A 7479-nucleotide genomic window follows, 5' to 3' on the forward strand; every position below is an offset into this window, starting at 1 on the left:
TCCACAGTTGAATCCAAAGTGCCCAAATGGGACACTATAACAAATCATGTATACAGATTTGTGTATATAGAAAACATTTTTCCTTTCTCTTCTTTTCTTTTCTTGAGAAATTCAGCTGGTCCTGATGTCTTTCCCTCGGTGTGTCCCTCTGTCATCTCTCTCTCTCTGTCTCTTTGTCTTACTGTCTCTGTCTGTCTCTGTCTGTCTCTGTCTCTGTCTCTCTCTCTGTGTGTGTGTGTGTGTGTGTGTGTGTGTGTGTGTGTGTGTGTGTGTGTTCCTTAATCTCAGCAGCACTACTCATCCAATCGATTTTTCCTCTCCCCTTGTCTCCTTCACATGGCTATTACCCCACCTTAAACAGCACTAGAAGAGCCTGGCAGGCAGATATCTACCCTCTATGCTGTCAGAATTTTTTTTTTTTTTTTAAAGTCAAAACCTGGATTCTCAGGAGCCATGTGGTGTGTCCTCCTAGGTTCTGGTGCCCTCTTCTGGCATGCAGACATATAGTCAGCAGAGAGAGCTGTGTGGGTGGCCGAGGCAGGCAGAGTGGACCTCTGTGAGCTTGAGGCTAGATAAGTCTACGGAGCAAGTTCCATGACTGCCTGGGCTATACCAAAAGAAACGTACCTTGAGGCAAAACAAAACAAAGCAGAAAAGGTTCTGCTTTTATTTTACAGACATGTGTTCTCTCTAGTCCTATTGACTATAGAAGTTTGATCATGAAGTCACATTGATTTTTATTACAGAGTTTATTTGTGTGTGTGTGTGTGTGAGAGAGAGAGAGAGAGAGAGAGAGAGAGAGAGAGTTTTTTCTTTAATCTTCAAACATATTTTTATTGTTTATTTATTTTATGAGCACACTGTCACTGTCTTCAACACACAAGGAGAGGATTCCATTACAGATGGTTGTGAGCCACCATGTGGTTGCTGGGATTTGAACTAAGGATCTCTGGAAGAGCAGTCAGTGCTCTTCACCGCTGAGCCGTCTCTCCAGCCCTGAAACAATATCTTGAATAAACAATAACAAAAACACTAAAACTAAGTCTGCCAGTTTTCCTCTTTCTTTCTCTCTCTCTCTCTCTCTCTCTCTCTCTCTCTCTCCCTCCCTCCCTCCCTCCCTTCCTTCTTTCTTCCTTTCTTTCTTTTTCTTCAGATAGGATTTCTTAGTGAATGATATTTATGTTGATATAAATTTTTTACGTACTTTTGACTGGCTAACTAACTAGCTAAGTCTGCCTGTCCTAAAGAAGGAGTTCCCCTGCCACAACTAAATACGTGCATAGAAAAAAAAATATATAATTATTAACTTGGGATGAAACTAATGTAACAAGCAAGCAAACAAACGCACAAGCAAACAAAGTAGGGATGGTGGTGCTGGGTGCCTGGTATATGGGAGATGGGAGACCTGTGGTCTAGAGCGTCCAGAGCTCTGGCCTCCATACTCTGGACTGCATTCTCTCTAGCAATCTTCCCAAAGTGGCTGTATTTAACCATGTTTTTATTTTTTAAATTGGCTCTCTCTCTCTCTCTGTCTCTCTGTCTCTCTGTCTCTGTCTCTCTCTCTTTCTCCCTCCCTCCCTCCCTCCCTCCCTCCCTCCCTCCCCCACCACACACACAGAGGCACGTGTGAACAAGGGAATGCAAATGCACAAAATAAGTATGTTTTGATCAGAGTGAAAACAAATCACGGGAATTTTAACCATTCCACCATCATTCCACCATTCTTTTAATTTACTCTCTGTGTTTAGTCTTCCAAAGAGGGTGGCAGGTGTGTGGTTTGGTGAGTGCCGGCTGGCGGTGGCAGCGAGGAACAGAGAACAACAACAACCCCCCTCCCCCCCATCGGGATCGGTGGAGGGTTTTAAAAATGAGTGAGCCATTTAAAAATGGTGTGGAACTGAGGTCGCCGCCACCCTCCCCTCACGACGGAGTTTGGACGCTCCCTTTTCCTAACTGTGCCTGTTCCTTGCTAATTGTTAACCGATTCGAGAGTGCATGTCCTTTCACTTAGAGGTGGCCTGTTTTCACCGCTCCGTCCTACTTTCCTTTTCTGGGTGCCTGAGGGGGTTGGCCCCGAGTCCATCCCGCGTTCACTGTGTTCCGGCGGGACAACCGGGACCGTTTGTGCCATTCGGGAGAAGTGGTGGGTACCTGCCCCGTTGTGCGTGGGTGAGTGTCCCCCTGAGCTAGGGAGGTCACTCCGGAGAGACGGAATGAGTGTGTGTGGCGGCGGCGGCGCGTGACAGTCTGTATTGGTTTGCTTGATCGAGATCGCTGTCGGGCGACACCTAGTGGCGACAAGTTTCCGCAACGCTCCTGTCCCCCGGTTGGTGACAAAGGACGGGGAAGTGCCTGTGGTGAGCCGGCCAGGGTGAGAGGGTGACAGGCAAGCAGGCGGGTGCGCGACGGAGACGCCGTCCTGTCTGGGGACCATCTCTAGCTAGGAGGTTGTACCTGGAGAACTTCAGGGGAGGAGGGTGGCTGTACGACCTATTGGGACACAAGGAGGGGTTGGTGGCAGCTGGATGAGGTCGACCAGAAGGCTTGGGCCCCGTCCCGGATTTTTTTTTTTTTTTCCAATTTTTTTTTTTTTAATTTTTTATTTTATTTTATTTTATTTTTTTTTTATTTCTTCCCTCCTCTCCGGTCCCAGCCAGCGGGACCATAGACACTTTTGAGGCCGAGAGGGTGCTGTGTCCCCGGCCTCCGAGCCGAGGTGGCCCGGCTAGGTGGCGCCACGGATTTTTTTCTTTTTCTTTTCCAGGAGTCCCTTCGGTCCCTGATAGCGGGAGCCTGGACCTCTGAGGCCGAGAGGGTGCTGTGTCCCCGGCCTCCGAGCCGAGGTGGCCCGGCTAGGGGGCGCCACGGAGTTTTTTTTTTTTTTTTTTTCTTTTCCAGGAGTCCCTTCGGTCCCAGCCAGCGGGACCATAGACACTTTTGAGGCCGAGAGGGTGCTGTGTCCCCGGCCTCCGAGCCGAGGTGGCCCGGCTAGGTGGCGCCACGGATTTTTTTTTTTTCTTTTCCAGGAGTCCCTTCGGTCCCTGATAGCGGGAGCCTGGACCTCTGAGGCCGAGAGGGTGCTGTGTCCCCGGCCTCCGAGCCGAGGTGGCCCGGCTAGGGGGCGCCACGGAGTTTTTTTTTTTTTTTTCTTTTCCAGGAGTCCCTTCGGTCCCTGATAGCGGGAGCCTGGACCTCTGAGGCCGAGAGGGTGCTGTGTCCCCGGCCTCCGAGCCGAGGTGGCCCGGCTAGGGGGCGCCACGGAGTTTTTTTTTTTTTTCTTTTTCTTTTCCAGGAGTCCCTTCGGTCCCTGATAGCGGGAGCCTGGACCTCTGAGGCCGAGAGGGTGCTGTGTCCCCGGCCTCCGAGCCGAGGTGGCCCGGCTAGGGGGCGCCACGGAGTTTTTTTTTTTTTTTCTTTTTCTTTTCCAGGAGTCCCTTCGGTCCCTGATAGCGGGAGCCTGGACCTCTGAGGCCGAGAGGGTGCTGTGTCCCCGGCCTCCGAGCCGAGGTGGCCCGGCTAGGGGGCGCCACGGAGTTTTTTTTTTTTTTTTTTTCTTTTCCAGGAGTCCCTTCGGTCCCAGCCAGCGGGACCATAGACACTTTTGAGGCCGAGAGGGTGCTGTGTCCCCGGCCTCCGAGCCGAGGTGGCCCGGCTAGGTGGCGCCACGGATTTTTTTTTTTTTCTTTTCCAGGAGTCCCTTCGGTCCCTGATAGCGGGAGCCTGGACCTCTGAGGCCGAGAGGGTGCTGTGTCCCCGGCCTCCGAGCCGAGGTGTCCCGGCTAGGGGGCGCCTCCGAGACTTTATTTTTTCCAGGATCCTCCCCGGTCCCTGCCAGCGGGAGCATGGACTTCTGAGGCCGAGGGGAAGCTGTGTTCCAGGCTATCTACCATGGCCTCCTCGGTCTGTGAGCACTCAGGGTTCTAAGGTCGACCAGTTGTTCCTTTGCGGTCCGGTTCTCTTTCTACATGGGGACCTCTTGGGGACACGTCACCGAACATGACTTCCAGACGTTCCGTGTGGCCTGTCATGTTTATCCCTGTGTCTTTTACACTTTTCATCTTTGCTATCTGTCCTTATTGTACCTGGAGATATATGCTGACACGCTGTCCTTTTGACTCTTTTTGTCATTAAAGGACGTTGGAAGAGGCTTGCACCAAGGCTGTTTGCTTGTCCAGCCCTAGCTCTTTTCTTCTGCGCATGGGCCTCTTCGATGCTTGAAGCTTAGCGTCCCCCCATGAGTACGCGCTTCCTGCTTTCCCGTGCTTGCTTGCCTGTGCTCTGTGGGGCAGCTTTATGACAACCGTCCCGCGTGTCAGGCGTTCCCGATTTCCCCGTGGTGGTTGTCGTCCGTTACCGGTAGGAGTCGTTGGTGCCGAGTGCGACTGGAAGGGTTTTCCCGTTTGGTGCTAGTGACCCCCTGGCGTGCTCCTCTGCGGCCGACCGGTTTTTTTATTTGTTTTTTTTTTTTTGTTTTTTGTTTTTTTTTTTTTTTGTTTTTTGGAAGGAGTTCCCGAACCTCCGCTGCTTGGTGGTGTGTCCCTTTCTTTCCTGCTGTGTGCCTCCCGAGTTGCACCTTTTCTCCTTCGAAGGGGATTTTATTTTTTTATTTTTATTTTTTATTTTTTATTTTTATTTTTTTTTGAAGGAGTTCCCGAACCTCCGCTGCCCGTTGAGTCCCGTTCTTCCACGCCACGTGCCTCCCGAGTGCAACGCTTCCTTTTTTTTCTCGCCCTCGAGAAGGGTAAATTTTTTTTTTTGTGTGTGTGGCAGTGTTAGCGACTTCTTCCCGTGCTCTCTCTCGCTCTTCTCGCTCGTATTCCCGTCCAGTGCGTTGTTAGAAAGCTCTCACGCCCGTTGTTCCCGATGCATGGCGTGTCTCGCTCCCGTTGGATCGATGTGGTGCTGCCGCGTTCTCTTCGGGCCGGGGCCTAAGCCGCGCCAGGCGAGGGACGGACATTCATGGCGAATGGTCATTCAGCGCGAATGGCGACCGCTCTTCTCGTTCTGCCAGCGGGCCCCTCGTCTCTCCTCCCCATTCCTTTGCAGGGTGGTGTGTGGAAGTCAGGGGTGCGGCTGTCCGGCACGAGCGCTGACCCGCGCACACTTGTTGCTGTGGTTCGCGGTGTCCCTGTGGACGTGTCGGGGGCGCTTGCCCCCACGCCGTTCACTGCTTCGCGGCCCTCTTCCCCCGTGCCGGGGGAAGGTGGTAGACCCGCTGCGGTGCATACCCTTCCCGAATGGTGTGTGCACGCGCCCTGCTTCGTGTGAGCCTTGCGGTGCTCCTGGAGCGTTCCGGGCTTTGACCACCAAGGTGCCCGCTTCTGAGTTGGCGGTGGCGCTTCCCGCTCCCCGGCGTGCCTCCTGTGCTCCATGGTGCTTGTGCCTTTACGCTTTCCCTTGTCCTAGTTGCCGGCTTTCTGCACGGTGACAGAAAGGGGGGGGGTCGAGGAGTTGAGTGTGCGGTTAAAAGGCTCCTTCCGTTGGGTGAGCGCCCACCCCGTGCCTATGTTTTTGGTGCCTTCACCCGCGGGCCCTGCGCGGTTAGGGTGGTGCTGAGCGATCGCGGCTGGCCCTTTTTAAAGACCGGACTCCCTCAAGTCAAGGCTCCTCCTTTGTGTGCGCCTTGAAGAGGCCTGGCTCTCGGCGGGGACCTGTCGCAGGTCCCCCCGGTCCGCGAATGCTCAAGAAGACCCCGGAGAAAGAGACCTTTGCCGATACCGCAGACCCCCCACCAGCTGGCGCGTGGTCCTTCCCGTTCTGTCCCGCGCCTGTTGCTCGTTTCCCGTTGCGTGCACGGAGCCCTTGGCTGCTCGTCGGTGTTGGGTTCGTCCCGCCCTCAGTGAGGAATTTGCCTTCTCTAGCTATCTTCGGAAAGGGCTTTACGATCTCCGAGGGGCTTCTCCCGGATGGTCCCCTCGGCTGCCCGCCCTGACCTCAGCCTTCTGCGCGCAGCGTTTGCTCTCTCGCCTACCGCGACCCGCGCCTCCCCGCTCCGAGTACGAGGAGGGATCACGCGGGACGGGGCTCTGTCGACCTGCCGCTGTGCGGAGCTTGTGGGGGAGATTGGGTTTCTGGTGGCAGGTGGCGGGGAAGGGCCGTGCACACGCCCGCGTGCGCGGTACCCCCCTCACCGCGAGGGGTCGTCGCGGGACGGGTGGGTTTGGAAGGGCGGCGGTGGGCTCCCGGTCCCACCCGCCTCCGTTTCCCCCCGTGCCCTCCGTCGCGTGTGCGTCCCTCCCACGCGCGTCCACGTCCCGGCCACTCTCGCGGCGAGGTCGTGTCGCGTGTGGTGCGTGCCGCGTGCTCTCGGGCGTCTGCGGTTGCCGCCTCGTCCCCCCCTTCCACGGCAGCGTTCCCACGGCCGGTGGAGATCGCGGGAGCCGTCCTACCCCCCCTTCCCCCTCCGCGGGGCTCTTGAGGGTCCGTGAACCGCGGGGTTGGCCTCGCTCTCGGGGGCGGACTTCTTATTTGGGGGAACCGGCGGTCGGCCGCGTCCGGCGCGTCGTCGGACGTTGGGACCCGCTGCCACGCGGGGGTCTTCGTCGGTTGGCGTCGGCGTCTGCCTCGGTTCTCTCTCGCGTCGGCTGGCGTCTCCTCGGGCTCCCGGGGGTTGTCCGTTGGTTTCGGGTCGGCTCGGTGCCGCGGGCGTGGCGGGACTGCTCCGGGTTGGGTGCAGTGTGATTCCCGCCGGCTTGGCTCGCGTGCCCGGTCGCCGCCCGAGCGGCCTCCCGGTCCCTTGTGAGGCGTCTCCCGCGGGGGGTGCCGCTGCGGCCCGCCCTGCCGTCGACGGTCCTCGTTCTGTCGGTTCGCTCCCCCTCCCCGCCCGCCGGCGTTCCTTTCTCTCTCGCTCCTCGTCTGGCCGACCCGCGGCCGTGCTGCCGGGCCCCTCCTCACGGGGGGGCAGCCGGGCGCGCACGGGTCCCGGGGCGGTCGCGGGGTGCCTGGGGGGAAGGGCCGCCCGGCGGGCGGGAGGAAGTTGCGGTTTGAAGGGCGTCCCGGCCGCCGCGGCCGTGGCGGCGCGTCTCGCCTGGTCTCTTGGAGGCGTGTGCGGGGGGAAAGACGCCCCGCGAGGCGTAGAGGAGAAAGAGGCTTTAGTGGCTGTCGCCCACGCCGGTCCGTGGGGCCTGTTGGCTGAGGGTGCGTCTGCGCGGGGGCCCGTCCGGCCCCGCCGTCCTCTGGGAAGGCGTGCGTCGGGGGAAAGCTGCCGGGGTGCCAAGGTGGGCGCCTGGGCGTTGAGTCGAACCCGTGTGCGCGTCCCGGTGTGGCGGTGGGGGCTCCGGTCGGTGTCTCTCCCCCTCGCTGCCCCGAGGCCCGGCCTCCCTTCCGACGCGGGCTCGGCCCCCCTCTCTCCCCCCTCGCGGGGTCAGAGTCGCTCGTCGACCTCCTCCCCTCCTCCTCCACCTGTCCGCGCGAGGGCGTTGCCGCCGCGTGTCAGGCGTTGGGCCCGTCCTCATCCTCCGCTTCTCGCCCGGGGTCGGC

The sequence above is a fragment of the Rattus norvegicus genome, unplaced genomic scaffold (genome assembly GCF_021556685.1).
Source record: "Rattus norvegicus strain SHRSP/BbbUtx unplaced genomic scaffold, alternate assembly SHRSP_T2T unassigned-0000195, whole genome shotgun sequence".
Lineage (NCBI taxonomy): Eukaryota > Metazoa > Chordata > Mammalia > Rodentia > Muridae > Rattus > Rattus norvegicus.